This window comes from Arvicola amphibius, chromosome 3, assembly GCF_903992535.2.
Source record: "Arvicola amphibius chromosome 3, mArvAmp1.2, whole genome shotgun sequence".
Taxonomy (NCBI): domain Eukaryota; kingdom Metazoa; phylum Chordata; class Mammalia; order Rodentia; family Cricetidae; genus Arvicola; species Arvicola amphibius.
This window is the reverse complement of record NC_052049.1, coordinates 73,289,204-73,305,055: the sequence shown is the minus strand read 5'-3', so window position 1 is coordinate 73,305,055 and position 15,852 is coordinate 73,289,204. Positions and strand designations below refer to the sequence as shown.

At 38.4% G+C, this 15,852-nt stretch overlaps 1 protein-coding gene across 1 annotated transcript in view; it reads right to left on the bottom strand.

Moving 5' to 3' along the window:
* The window catches only part of Gucy1a2 (guanylate cyclase 1 soluble subunit alpha 2), a 346,389-nt gene that overhangs the window by 313,679 nt on the left and 16,858 nt on the right, over positions 1-15,852 (bottom strand). The gene's annotated exons all lie outside the window — the stretch shown is intronic.

Sequence of the window (15,852 nt, the reverse complement as noted above, 5' to 3'; positions counted from 1 at the left end):
GCTGATAAACTCCTTCAGTAACATGGCAGGATACAAGATCAACTCCAAAAAATCAGTTGCCCTCCTATACACAAAGGATAAGAAAGCAGAGAGGGAAATCAGAGAAGTATCACCTTTCACAATAGCCACAAATAGTATAAAGTATCTTGGGGTAAATCTAACCAAGGAAGTAAAAGATTTATTTGACAAGAACTTTAAGTCTTTGAAGAAAGAAATTGAAGAGGATACCAGAAAATGGAAGGATCTCCCTTGCTCATGGATTGGGAGGATCAACATAGAAAAAATGGCAATTCTACCAAAAGCAATCTATAGATTCAATGCAATCCCCATTAAGGTCCCAACAAAATTCTTCACAGATATTGAGAGGACAATAATCAACTTTATATGGAAAAACAAGAAACCCAGGATAGCCAAAACAATCTTATACAATAAAGGTACTTCTGGAGGCATTCCCATCCCTGACTTCAAACTCTATTACAGAGCTACAGTATTGAAAACAACTTGGTATTGGCATAAAAACAGAGAAGTCGACTAATGGAATCGTATAGAATACCTGGATCTTAACACACAAACCTATGAACACCTGATTTTTGATAAAGGAGCCAAAAGTACACAATGGAAGAAAGAGGGCATCTTCAACAAATGGTGCTGGCATAACTGGATGTCAACCTGTAGAAGAATGATAGTAGATCCATATCTATCACCATGCACAAAACTCAAGTCTAAATGGATTAAAGACCCCAATTTTAATATGAACACATTGAGCTTGATAGAGAGAAAGTCGGAAGTACTCTACATCAAGTGGGCACAGGAGACCATTTCCTACCCCAGCAGCACAGACATTAACCGCAACATTGAATAAATGGGACCGCCTGAAGCTGAGCAGCTTCTGTAAAGCAAAGGACACTGTCACTAAGACACAAAGGCAGCCTACTGACTGGGAAAAGATCTTCACCAGCCCTGCAACTGACAAAGGTCTGATCTCCAAAATATATAAGGAACTCAAGAGACTAGACTTTAAAATGCTAATGAACCCATTTAAAAAATGGGGCTCTGAACTGAACAGAGAATTCTCAACAGAAGAAGTTTAAATGGCCAAAAGACACTTAAGGTCATGCTCAACCTCCTTAGCTATCAGGGAAATGCTAATCAAAACAACTTTGAGATACCATCTTACACCTGTCAGATTGGCTAAAATCCAAAACACCAATGATAACCTTTGCTGGTAAGGTTGTGGGGTAAGGGGTACACTCATCCATTGCTGGTGGGAATGCACACTTGTGCAACCACTTTGGAAAGCAGTGTGGCTGTTTCTCAGGAAATTCGGGATCAACCTACCCCAGAACCCAGCAATTCCACTCTTGGGAATCTACCCAAGAGATGTCCAATCATACTACAAAAGCATTTGCTCAACTATGTTCATAGCAGCATTATTTGTAATAGCCAGATCCTGGAAACAACCTAGATGCCCTTCAGTGGAAGAATGGATGAAGAAACTGTGGAATATATACATGTTAGAATACTACTCAGTGGTAAAAAACAATGACATCTTGAATTTTGCATGCAAATGGATGGAAATAGAAAACACTATTATAAGTGAGGTAACCCAGACCCAAAAAGATGAACATGGGATGTACTCAGTCATAATCCGTTTCTAGCCATAATTAAAGGACATCGAGCCTATAACTCGGGATCCTTGAGAAGATAATAAGAAGGTGAACCCAAAGAAAAATATATAGTAGTCCTCCTGGATATTGGAAGTAGACACTATCACCGGGCAAAAATTGGGAACTTGAGGGTGGGGCGATACAGGGCCAAGGACAGATGAGGAGAGAAAAGCATGAAGGGGAGAATGGGGAGAGCTCGTAGTAATGGGATGCTTGGGATACAGGAAGGGTGGATATGGAACAGGGAAGCATATATCTTAATTTATGGAACCATTTTAGGGTTGTCAAGAGACTTGACTCTAGAGGGTTTCCCAGGTTTCCAGGGAGACGCCCCCAGCTAGTTCCTTGGGCAGCTGAGGAGAGGGAGCCTGTAAAGGCCAGTTCCTATAGCCATACTGATGAATTTCTTGCATAGAAACCTAGAACCATAGAACCTCCACCTTACGATAGATGAAGAAAATGACTGAGCCCCACATTGGAGCACCGGACTGAGCTCCCAAGGTCCTGATGAGGAGCAGAAGGAGAGAGAACATGAGAAAGAAAGGACTGTGAGGGGTGCGTTCACCCATGGAGACGGTGGGACAGAACTAATGGGAGATCACCAACTCCAGTTGGAATGGGACTGATGGAACATGAGACCAAACCGGACTCTCCGAATGTGGCCAACGGTGGAGGCTGACTGAGAAGCCAAGGACAAAGGCCTAATCAGCTTGGTTGATTACCTTCCTGGACCTGGGGGGAGTTGGGAGGACCTTGGTCTTAATATAGAGTAGGGAACCCCAATGGCTCCTTGGCCTGGAGAGAGAGGGAGGGTGGGTATGGGTGGAGGGGAGGGGTGGTAATGGGGAGAAGGGGAAGAAATGGAAATTTTTAAATATAAAAAAACCATATTAATAAAAAAGAAAAAAAAAGAAAATATAATTGACAGAATATAGACTATTACAAAATACACTGACAATGGAGACTTTTCAGAATGAGTTTCATTCAACAGCTACTAATCAATGTAAATAAGTATATTGCCATGCAGATGCCAACTACAGTGCATGGGCATTCTGTTTAGTCAGTTTAGTTGGTGGCTTAGAGTGTCATCATTTCAGACCCTTATGGAAGTGACTCCTTAAGGTCTGAAAGAAAGTTTCATGTGTAAAAAACTGCCAGAATCATCAGAACACTGTTGCAGAGTGGGCCCCACTCTGCTCTACTGTGTCTACCACACTAGAAAGAAAAAGACCAGTAAGATCTAGATTGTGACTTGCTCCCTATAATCTGATGACCCAAACAGATATTCTAGATGATTACTAAGCAGATATTTGGAAGGTAATAGCCATATCACTAATGTTTACAGTACACTAGAATCTTAAGTTATAGAGAATATGTAGGAGGATGCTGCTTGTTTATCCCAGCCACACAGAACCAAAATAATCACACAGAAACTATATTAATTAAAACACTACTTGGCCCATTAGCACTAGCTTCTTATTGGCTAACTCCTATATTAATTTAACCCATTTCTATTAATCTGTATATCACCATGTGGTAGTGGCTTAACAGCAAAGATTTGGCATGTCTGACTCTGGCAGCTCCATGACATCTCTCTCTGACTCTGCCTTCTTCCTCGCAGCATTCTGTTTAGTTTTTCCAGCCTAGCTCTGTTCCCCTACAGCTCTGCTATAGGCCCAAAGCAGTTCCTTTATTAACCAATGAAAGCAACACATAGACCGAAGGACCTCATACACAATTACAGCTGCTTTTTACAATATCAGAGACCACACACAAGTAGGTTGGTATCTTAAAGGCTATTGGCTAAAGGGGCAGAATATGCTCCCACAGCAAGAATAGTCACATTTTTTTCTGAGAGAAACATATGCCAACTAAGAATACTAACAGTGAATAAAATGGAAAAATTTCGTTATTGTATCTTTACTTTAAATGATTAAAGCACATTTTAATCTACCTGTTTCTCAGTTCTTTAAAAATATCACTTCCACATTCCTCCTGATGAGGTATAACTTAATATTATAATTATTAATGCCAAGACATGTGAATAAACAGATGTGCATAATTATATGTAATATGTTAAGAAAGCTAATACTCTTATATACAACTACATTTATGGTAATCATAACATCCTTCACATTTAGAAATCAAATGTCAAGTATTGTCATTGTTCATCTGGACTCTGCAGCATAAGCTAGGTCATTGGCAGTGATGATGACTTTTTTCAGTTTGCTCATGGTTGCCTCATCCTTGGAAGCCTAAAACACATGGGCATGAGAGTGGAAAGGCAAACTAGGTCAGCCTAGAGGTAGAGCCCAGTGAAGAAAGAGTGTTGATGGAGGGAGGGCCTGCTTTTCTCCCTGGCTGCCTCGCTAGCTTACATCCGAAATAATCACACAGAAATTGTATTAATTAAATCACTGCCTGGCCCATTATGTCTAGCCTCTTATTGGCTAACTCTCATACTGATTTAACCCATCTGTAATAATCTATATATAACTGATGTGGGACGGTCTTCTGTTTGAGTTGATTTCATTTGTTAATAAAGAAACTGCCTGGCTCATTTGATAGGCCGGCCCTTAGGTGGGTGGAGTAGACAGAACAGAATGCTGGGAAGTTAGTCAGACTGCCGTGCCTCTCCTCAGAGAGACAGACGCAATGAAGCTCTGGCCCAAGATGGACTTACGCTAGAATCTTCCCGGTAAGGCACCACTTCGTGGTGCTACACAGATTATTAGATATGGGTTAATCAAGATGTGAGTAAGAGGCTGAAATTAATTGGCCAGGCAGTGTTTAAATGAATACAGTTTGTGTGTTGTTATTTCAGGTTTTAAGCTAGTTGTGCAGGAGCTGAGCGGCAGGAACACAGCCCGCCACTCATCACTACATATAACCACAAGGTAGAGGCTTACCAGGAAAGATTCAGCATGTCTGACCTGGTAGCTCCATGGCAGTTTTCCTCTCTCTGCCCTTCTTTCCAGCATTCAGTTTTGTCTACTCCACCTACCTAAGTTCTGCCCTATCAAAAGGCCAAGGCAATTTCTTTATTCAAACAATAAAAGCAACACATAGACAGAAGAACCTCCTATACCAAAAGAGTCCATTAGCATTTCTACCACAGGGCTGCCACAAACTTAGAACCGAATGTCTGGTAAGAATAAAGTTCAAGAACACTGACAGGAAAATTTAAGCAGCCCCTTTTCAGCAAGTCACTGAGTGTAAGATGCATGGGAAATGACAAAAAGTACACCCAGAGCATTATTGTACATGGAGGGTGAAGCCATTTGTGGTTAGATGAAGACATGTAGAAATGAGCTTTGTATCTGAAGTAGGAACAAAGACATTAAAATGTAAGTGATTATGATGAATAAAGAAAATGTAATATACCCACAAAGAACGAAGTCATTCCATTAAGCTGGAGGTCAATATGACTTACAAGATAAATCAGACTTTGAGAGACAAAAAGGTATCTTTAATAATACATGGGAAGGATGGAAGTAGAAGAGTGACTACAGGGAAGAGGACCATAGAGCAGAGACATAGGTTGTCACAGGGAGTAAAGACAAATCAAAGCTCTTACATACATTCATGAAATGCCATAATGGAGTCTAATATTTTGTTCAATTAACATATACCAATCAGGTATGAATGTGACAAGTTACCAACTTCTTCATTTGGGTCAAATTACTATTCTTTCTGAGTATCAGCATAGTACACCCTCACAGATAAAATATTATTTATCAATATTATAACTAATTAAAATATTATCAAAAATATAGGTGGTAAATTCACTGGTTCATCTAATCTGCTTATACTGAACACTAAGCCATTCATTACAAAATGATCATAATGATATCAACTGTTAGAGGAGACATTTAGAAGATATGAACAAAAAAGCTTGTTAGAGGAAGGAAATGAGGAGGTGATAATATTTTATTATATATGCATGAAATTCTCAAAAAATTTATAAGAAAAAACAAATTTTAGCTCTTTCTAATCATTTATTTGTCTCATTAGTCAAGAAAAAATAAGTTTCTAGGAAAAAGAGAGAGTAAAAGAATGCAAGGAAAGGATAAAGGAAACAGGGACCTGCAGAAGAGTAGCAATGACTTTGGTATGGTATTTTTTACAAACTTTTTCTCTAATACTATGTCAGTTTTAACTTGGCTTCACAAAATATCAGTACAACAATGACCACACAAGTTATGCGTGGTCAGTGCATGAACAAAGACTCACACTAAAGAACAGGAAATATGATAAAATGATACCTTTAAACAAAATACCAGATTGACTACTGTGTACTATTTTCCAATTTTGAAAACATTCTAACTTTTGTGTATGCATACTTTCCCTTTAACCCATAAATTATTCACATAAGTGGAGAGACATTTGCAACCCTCAACCATTTACCCCTAAATTCATCTCTAACAAATCCTGAAGTAGTAGTAATTATTTGTTAAAATAATGAAAATTGTTTAATATCTAAAACTTAAAAGTATAATTATACTTTACACATTCTCAGACATTTTAAATATATATGCAAATTTATCTTTCTATAAACATACTAGGCTTCCAGATATGAGAACATTAAGCAATTTACATAGGTATGGGCATCTTCACGTGTCTACCTGGACAACTCTTAGAAGTACAATTCTTACATAGTCATTGCTATACATCAGAACCTGGTAGACAGATACTGGATTTGATTTTAGGAGCACCAGAGAGCTGTCTCACCCCACACGTTACCACTCTTTCCCTCTAAATCTACATTTTTTTACCCATAGAAGCTTGGAATTAAGAGATATAATTTCCAACTAATTTAACATAAAATGGTACTTAAGATATGTTCAATAAAAATTCATTGGTACAGACTCACAGAACATATTTGTGGCCTGAGAATTTGGTTCAAAATCAATAAAGTGGAGAAGGAGGTGATGCCATAAAACAATCCCACACCAGTTAAGAATTATTGATTATAAAAGGGTTATTTATTTAAGGGGAAAACTTACAAATCACCATCCTAAACAACAATCCTCTGAGTGCAAACAGGAACAGAGTCTAGCAGCTGGAATGGGTGCCAAAAGCAAGAGAGCAGGCACATGGTTCCCACTGCTTCTTAAGCTATAAGAGACCATGCCCCAGTGGGCTGAAGGAGCAGAATGTGCTCCCACAGTACCTCCCCTTTTTGTTTAAATAAGAGAGTTCTAAATCCAATACAAAACTATATACACTAGGAAGAGATATCAAGTATAATTAGAATTACAACCAGCATAAACAATATTAAGCAAGGAACATATGCCAAATGCTTTAATAAACATTCTATCCGATGGAGTCTAAGTCTTGTATAGGAAATGGCTTGGCTAGATCATAAGAGTAGAATAACTATGACTATGTAATCTTCAACCCCATCAAAGGCCTGAGAAAGGAGATAATATTACTTGAACAGGCAGGAAGTACAATCAAGTAGCTTCCAAAGCAAGTAATATATGACAGAGACAATTAGCTACCTGAGCAATCACCCAAAGTCTCATTTTGTAACAGTGAAGCAACAAACTTTGGCTAAGGCCTAGTGTAACTGACAAAACATTTTCAGAGGCAGGAAATTTTTCAAAACTGCTTTACCCTGTCTTGGCAAGATTTTACAGTCCTGCTTATCCATTTCTGGATACTATATAACTTATAAGTGGTTGAAGCATTGTCAATTCCTTGCCCAGAGGCCAGTTTTGCCAAGAAGAAAACAAACCCCAAATGTCTTCAGTGCTCAACATTCTCTCAGAAATAGATTGGTGCTGTCAGAAGCAATTATGTCTCATGTCAACAGAACCCTAAGTTATTTAAATGCCATGTTCCACAGATCCTTAAGTGGTTGAAGAAAATCTATATAGACAGAATACAAGCTCTATGTAGCTAAAGAACCTAATTGATCTGACTGTATGTACAACAAACATGAACAACTATTTACCTATATTAATTAATACATGTATCTTGATCAGAGGTAGAGTAATATATAATGCAATATGAAAATATACCCTAAAAGTTGCATCAATATACAAAATGACCTCAACTGAGGTAGAAACATGCATATATACAATCTGACAAAATAACTATGTATATATGTATAAATGATATAAACAAAAGTAACCAATATAAATTGAACTTATATCAATATGCAAAAACTCTACCAATGTAAATTATCCATAAATAATAGCTCACAAGTATTCACTCTATTACCCACTATTACTATCCACTTTTTTTTTGAACAAATATAGTTTTCTCCCCAACCCTCTATCTAGTATAAGCAATAATCAACAACCCCTAACCAGTGTTACCAATCCTATGGATAAACTTTTTTGGGATAGGGGGTATCATCTTCTAGAATTGCTTCCTGCTGTCATTGGGGAGATGTTCTCTTAATGGGATCTTACAAAAATTAAGTGGTAGTTAAGTTCCAATATTACTGTCTAGTATAATTGCAGACAATTTTAGAGCAGTCAATAGGGATTTTTTTCAAAGTTCTCATTTGGAGTTCTGGCCAGAATATGAGAAGGTGTACAATTTCAGCAGCTGGTACTCAAAATGGTCTTATAGTAGTGCTGTCTACATCATGATGTCATCTCGACTAGGTGGAGTTGTTGTTGTAGGGCTCCATTTTCTTCCTGAAACTTCAAAGGTTACTGCAGGAAAAGGACCTGTAGGAAAATCTATTGTTCATCATGGAAAACTTAAACATCGTTCATATAAACATATATACAATGAAGAATATGATATAGACAAAATAGGCATGGAGAAGATAAATTTTTTCCTAAAGTCTTCCTTCTGCCCCATACCAGATGGCTCCCAATATGAGACAGAAACTCTGAATGTTCCTTTAAACAACTCTCTTGGATTTAGAGAAGTACAGAGCTATTGTCCAACTCCAAAACCAAGTGAATATATGTATAAATGTATGTGTGTGTATTTGTATGTGTGTGTGTGTGTAAATGTAAGTGTAACCAGTACATATATGCATAACCCATATTCCATTTTCTAGATGATACTTAGTGGATAGTTATTTTTCCTTCTGTCAGCATTCAAACACCCAGGATCTCTTGAATTTTTGATAATGTGTAGTGTTCCTGCAAAGATAAGACCAGAACCCTGCTCTAACCCTATATGATTTTCCATACCACCTGCATGGTTGTCACCATTGCGGATGAACTGTCATTTCTCTGTTTTAATAAGTTTCTCCTTTTCAAAATGAATCTTTATTAATTTTGATGGTATCCATAATTTTTCTCCTCCTGTGGAAGCAAGAGCAAAACCCCTTCCCCAACATAGCACATCTCCTGGTTTCCATTGTGAGGTCAACACATCCTTGAAATATACTGGTTGATTCTATTCAGAAGTTCTTTCCATTACCAATGCCTCTCTGCTGCCGTTGTTCCTTTTTCATTAGTGTTAAAAAATTCAAGGTTAATAAGCATTATGCAATTTATTTCTGGGGGTATTTTCCATCCCTTTCTGTTTGTTCAGCATATACTTTATCGTACAATTTGACCTTTCTTTAACTGCCTGACCTGTAGGATTATTTGGTATACCTGCAATGTGCTTTATATTATGATAGGCAAAAGACCATTTCATTTTCTTAGATACATATACTGGACCATTGTCTGTCTTTATTTGTGCAGGAATCCCTTTGATAGCCATAATTTCTGAATCGTGTAACTACTGAATCAGCCTTTTCTGAGCTCAAGGCTCATTGAAAACCTGAATACGTGTCTATGGTGTGGTGTACATATTTTAATTTACCAAATTCCATAAAGTGAAACACATCCATCTGCCAGATTTAATTCCTTTGAGTACCCTTAGGGTTACTCCCTGCAGGAAATGGTGTTTGATTATAGAAAGAGCAAGTAGGATACCTCTTTTTAATATCCTTAGCTTATTGCCATGTAATAGAAAATTCTTTCTTTAAACCTTTGCTATTGACATTACGTTTTTTTTTATTAAATTTAGAGGCCTGCAACACACTTCCAATCAATAATTGATCAATTTCTGTGTTACCTTGTACTAGAGGACCTGGCAGACCCGTATGGGATCGGATGTGTGTTACGCATATCCGACAAAGCCTATTCCTGAATATGTCTTGCACCTGGATGAACAATGATGTCAACTCTGTATCATCTGGTATAAATTCAGCGGTTTCAATATGTAAGACAACTCTTTTGCATATTGTAAATTAGTAACTATATTGAGAGGTTCTTTAAAATCCTTAGTACCATAAGAATAGCTTATAATTCTGCATTCTGGACAGAATTGTAAGGGCTTTGTTCCACCTTGCTTAATCTTTTGATTTGTAACCTGCCTTTCCTGTTTTATTTGCATCAGTATAAAATGGGCAGGCTCCAGTTATTGGAGCATCACATACAATTCGGGGAAGAAGCCAAGAAGTTCTCTTTATAAGGTTAAATTCATTGCTTTTAGGATAATTGCTATTAATTTCTCCCCAAAAATTAGCACAAGTCCTTTGCCAGTGTTCATTGTCTTCCCATAACTTTTTATTTTATCAGCAGTAAAAGGCACTATAATCTCTGCTGGGTCTATACCTGTTAATTGACAAAGTCTCAATTTACCTTTTATAATTAATTCAGAGACTTTTTCCACATAAGTTTTTGATTTTTTACTTGGTTTATGTGTTTAAAAGATCCATTATAAGAAAATATCATCCCTCTGCATTAAAATTCCTATATGAGAAATTCTGGAAGTCAATATAACTAGAATACAGTTAAGATTTGGATTCACCCTATCCACATGTGCCTCTTGTAATTTTTCCCAACTCAAATGCCCAGGAAATATGGTTAACAAAATCATAGAAAATTTTCCCAACCTAAAGAAGAACATGCCCATAAAGGTACAAAAGGCTTATAGAACACCAAACAGATTAGACCAGAAAAGAAGGTCCCCATGCCATATAATAATCAAAACATTGAACATATAGAACAAAGAAAAAATATTAAAAGGTGCAAGAGGAAAAGGTCAAATAACATATAAAGGGAGATCTATGCTGTACTTTTCAGTGGAGACTCTAGAAGCCAGAAAGGACTGGACAGGTGCCAATTAGATTCTAAAAGACCATAGATGCCAGCCCACATTATTATAGCCAGCAAAATTTTCAGTCACTCTAGATGCAGAAAACAATACTTTCCTTGACAAAGTCAAATTCAAACAATACTCATTCACAAATCCAGCCTCATAGTAGATACTAGAAGGAAAACTCCAATCCCAGGGTTAACTACACCCACAAAGCACAGGAAGTAAATAATCTCAAATCACTATAACTAAAGAATGAAAACACACACACTCATAAACAATAACTACAAAAAATCATTGGTCATTATTATCTCTCAATATCAGTTGACTGAATTCACCAATAAAAAGATACAAACAGAAGAGATTGGAAAACAGGATCCATCTTTCTGCTACCAACAAGAAACACACAACTTCAACATCAAAGATAGACATTATCTCACAGTAAAGGTTTGGAAAAAGATTTTCCTGCAAATGGCCCCAAGAAGCAATCTTGTGTAGCTATTGTAATATCTAACAAAACAGACTTCAGACCAAAATTAGTCAAAGGAGATGGAAACAGACATTTTATTACTCAACCAAAGGAAAAATCCACCAAGATTATATTTTAATTCTAAACATGTATGCCCCAAATGCAAGGACACCCACATTTGTAAAAGAAAAATGGCTAATGCTCAAATCACCCATCATTTTTCACATATTGATAGTGGAAGACCAATGGACAGGTCATCCACATATGAACTAAACAGAAATAATGGAGTTAATATATGTTATAAAACAAACAGACTTAACATATCTACAGAACAATTCATCCAAATAGAAAAGAAATACCAAGCTGGAACTTTACTTATATTTGATATAAGTTATTCATTAATTTCTCATCTATTAGTAACCCTGGTATAGAAAGAATAAAAATTTGTTACTTAGATCAGTAAGACAGTAAAATCTTTTATATTAAGTTACTTAGATGTTTTCAGGTAAGAATATCTTGGTCTCATTTATAAATCACATAAAATTGTAAAAAATTTCACCTAGTAGTCAAAAGGTGTTGTTCTGACCCGTTTTTGTACATTCATGCTGTATATTCATACTTCATAGTTATACAAGGCTAAGCTATTTTCATTAGCTCATATATGGAAATATCTTTATACTGTGTATTTTTGAAAATGTTATTGTAATGGAATAACACAGTGAAATTATGTTTGCATCTCGTGTTATGCAGCTGTTAGTTTGGGCATTATAGTTATCCCTGATAAATTTACCTCTATAATGGAAATAACTGGCAGCCTGTTTTTTGAGATCTACATTATCTCAATTTTACTTAATAGTAAAAATAACTATACTGACAGTAGGAATTTACATTTGCAAGTTAACTTAATAATTGGTACCCTTCATCTTGTTCCACCCTGATATGGCTAGTTTTACTTGTGAACAACACAATCTAGAATCTCTTGAGAGGAAATTACAATGAAAGATTGTCCAGATTAGGTTAGGATCTATAGGTTAGCATGGAGGATACCTAATTTACATTAACTGATCATTGAAAACCTGGCCCTCTATGGGATCCTGAACTACATAAGTTCACAGCAGGGGCTTAGTACAGGCAATCATGTACCCATTCACTCTCTCTCTCTCTGGATGTGATTACTTGCTTCAAAATCCTACTGTTACTTCCCCACAATGTCAGACTGTAACCTGGAACTGTATGACAAAATCCTATTTGTAGTAACGTTTCATTTATATTTTAATAAATAAAGCTTGCCTGAAGTTCAGAGAGTAAAACAGCGGCACTGATCAGTCATATAGACAAGGCTGTGCTGACATACACCTTTAATCCTAGTAACCACGCTAGTTTGCCATAGAAACTGGGTGGTGGGTGCATGCCTTTAATTCCAGCACTAGAAAGGATTATAAAATGGGAGGAGACAGCTCTCACACACAGTCTCATTCTGAGATTCCTGGAGGCAGGATGGCCATTTCCAACTGAGGTAGAGGTATGACTGGCTGTTTTGATTCTCTGACCTTCAGGTTGAATCTCAATTTCTGTCTGTGGGTTTTTATTGATTGTGCTACACCCATTCTTCTTTAAAGTTGATTCTGTCATAGTATTGTATTGCAGCAACAGAAATGGAACCAGAAAAAACATAACCTTAAATATGCAGCTAAATAGGGAGAGAATAATGTAGGCAAGTGGCAAAAAGACAAAGTATTCACGTTGCCAGCAACTGATGACAAGCTGTTGATGAGTCTCCTCCATTGTCTCTCAATCCCGGAAAGTTAGATTTGAACTTTTAATGCACCAATTTGAAGAAAGAATTTAATTTAAAACAAAAACAAAGATTGTTTTCTTTGAGATGCATTCATAATGATAGTAAGTTAGCTCAAGAAAAAAGGAAAGATACTTTATAGTTTGCAATGATTGCCAGGCTCACAAAACACTTAGTGATCTTGCATCAGGAAGAAACAACAAATCTCTCGTCTCCAGAATTCACATCACAAATCCCTCTTATTTGTTTGAAGCTTCAAATGGAATTATGTCGAAACTCAATCTCAAGATTATCACTCTTTAAAATAAATGTTTTGGAAGGCACAAATGTTTTATTAAGAAAAAAGGGATTTTACATTACTTGTGGAAAATTTTAAGAAGATGCAGAGAAAGTAAATATGTTTATTGCAAATTCCAATTAAATGGAATTATTCTACTCAGTATCAAATAACAGAATCATTTTTCTGACCTATATAATCAATAGTTCATAGATACATAGGTAGTGACAAGTTTTCAAAAACACTATTAAAGTAAAGCAAGGATTTATATGTAAATAAATGAAAAAATTGCAATTTAAAGGAATCTGTCCTTTGTTTTCTTAAAAAAAAATAACCTCTGTAAGAAAAATCACCAGATATTTTGTTTTAAAAAATCAATCAAAAAATAAAACCACTCATAAATAAACAAATAAATATCACAAGGGAAAAAACATGAAATTGAAAAGAAGCTATCTGAGACAATCTAATCAACAGGCATATATATGAGATAATTTATTTGTTCCAGTCTACAGGTCCTACTGAAGAAAGTGACAGGTTTATTGTCAGTGTAGCAATAGCTGCTCCTTCAAATTGTTGGGATCATGTGGGTTTCTCTTTCAAAATTTCTTGCTAACCTTTGGCAAAACATTGTAAAAAAGGGAAAGAAAGCAGCATAAATGCTTCTGAATTTCAGTCCAGGAATGTGTAAGACAAAAGTCAAAAGAAAATATAAAGGGGAAATTATATTTCTTATCATTAGTTATTGAGACATTTCAAATTTTTGGTCCAGGAGAGATCAATAATAAATATCTGTTTAATTGTTTAATGATACAATATTAAATTTGTGCATCCATATATACATGGATGGATATATATATATATATATATATATATATATACATATAATTCTTTTCTACCAGTGTATAATTTAAGTTGACTGGTGTATCAGATTATCTGAGCATTTAATAAAATTCTACTTTAAAATTCTGCAAATGATTAAAACCATTTTTATGTCCATCTTGTAGTATGGCTCAAAATAGTAAAGTATACACAGTGGGCATTTAATAAATATGTTTAGCTGTCCCTTCCCAGCTTGCACCCAGAATCCTCCCCCCCTCCCCCTTCCTCATCCTCCCGTCTTTGGGGCCACAAAATCCCACAGCTCAGCCTGTTTGGGCTCTGGGGACCTGGAATTGAGTGCACCCAGGCCGATGGGAGGTCCCCTCCTTCATTTGACTGCCCGGAGCAAGGTAGGCCTTTGTCTGAGAGCTGCTTGGCCTGCAAGGGGACCTCACAGTCTGCAGAAGGATCCATCATTCTTTGGGGTGAGTGAGGAGTGAGTGCCCGAACCTCGGCAGCTGCCCGGAGAGGGACCACCGACTCTCCACAACTCCCCCTGCCACCAGCACACTTCCTGCTCTTCCTGCAGGGGTTATTCTCCCCGGATACTGCCTCTCTCTTCCTGTCCCTTCCCAGCTTGCACCCAGAATCCTCCCCCCTCCCCCTGCCTCATCCTCCCGTCTTTGGGGCCACAAAATCCCACAGCTCAGCCTGTTTGGGCTCTGGGGACCTGGAACTGAGTGCACCCAGGCCGGTGGGAGGTCCCCTCCTTCATTTGACTGCCCGGAGCAAGGTAGGCCTTTGTCTGAGAGCTGCTTGGCCTGCAAGGGGACCTGACAGTCTGCAGGAGGATCCATCGTTCTTTGGGGTGAGTGAGGAGTGAGTGCCCGAACCGCGGCAGCTGCCCAGAGAGGGACCACCGACTCTCCACAACTTCCCCTGCCACCAGCACACTTCCTGCTCTTCCTGCAGGGGTTATTCTCCCCGGATACTGCCTCTCTCTCCCTGTCCCTTCCCAGCTTGCACCCAGAACCCTCCCCCCCTCCCCCTTCCTCATCCTCCCGTCTTTGGGGCCACAAAATCCCACAGCTCAGCCTGTTTGGGCTCTGGGGACCCGGAATTGAGTGCACCCAGGCCGGTGGGAGGTCCCCTCCTTCATTTGACTGCCTGGGGCAAGGTAGGCCTTTGTCTGAGAGCTGCTTGGCCTGCAAGGGGACCTCACAGTCTGCAGGAGGATCCATCATTCTTTGGGGTGAGTGAGGAGTGAGTGCCCGAACCTCGGCAGCTGCCCGGAGAGGGACCACCGACTCTCCACAACTCCCCCTGCCACCAGCACACTTCCTGCTCTTCCTGCAGGGGTTATTCTCCCCGGATACTGCCTCTCTCTCCCTGTCCCTTCCCAGCTTGCACCCAGAATCCTCCCCCCTCCCCCTGCCTCATCCTCCCGTCTTTGGGGCCACAAAACCCCACAGCTCAGCCTGTTTGGGCTCTGGGGACCCGGAATTGAGTGCACCCAGGCCGGTGGGAGGTCCCCTCCTTCATTTGACTGCCCGGAGCAAGGTAGGCCTTTGTCTGAGAGCTGCTTGGCCTGCAAGGGGACCTGACAGTCTGCAGGAGGATCCATCGTTCTTTGGGTCTACAGGAGGACCCATCATTCTTTGGGGACACCAAACACCTCTGCGCTCCTTTTGAAGGAAGAGATGGGCAGGCGCCAATGCAGGAGCTCCTCCAACAACATGAAAGGCAACATGACATCACC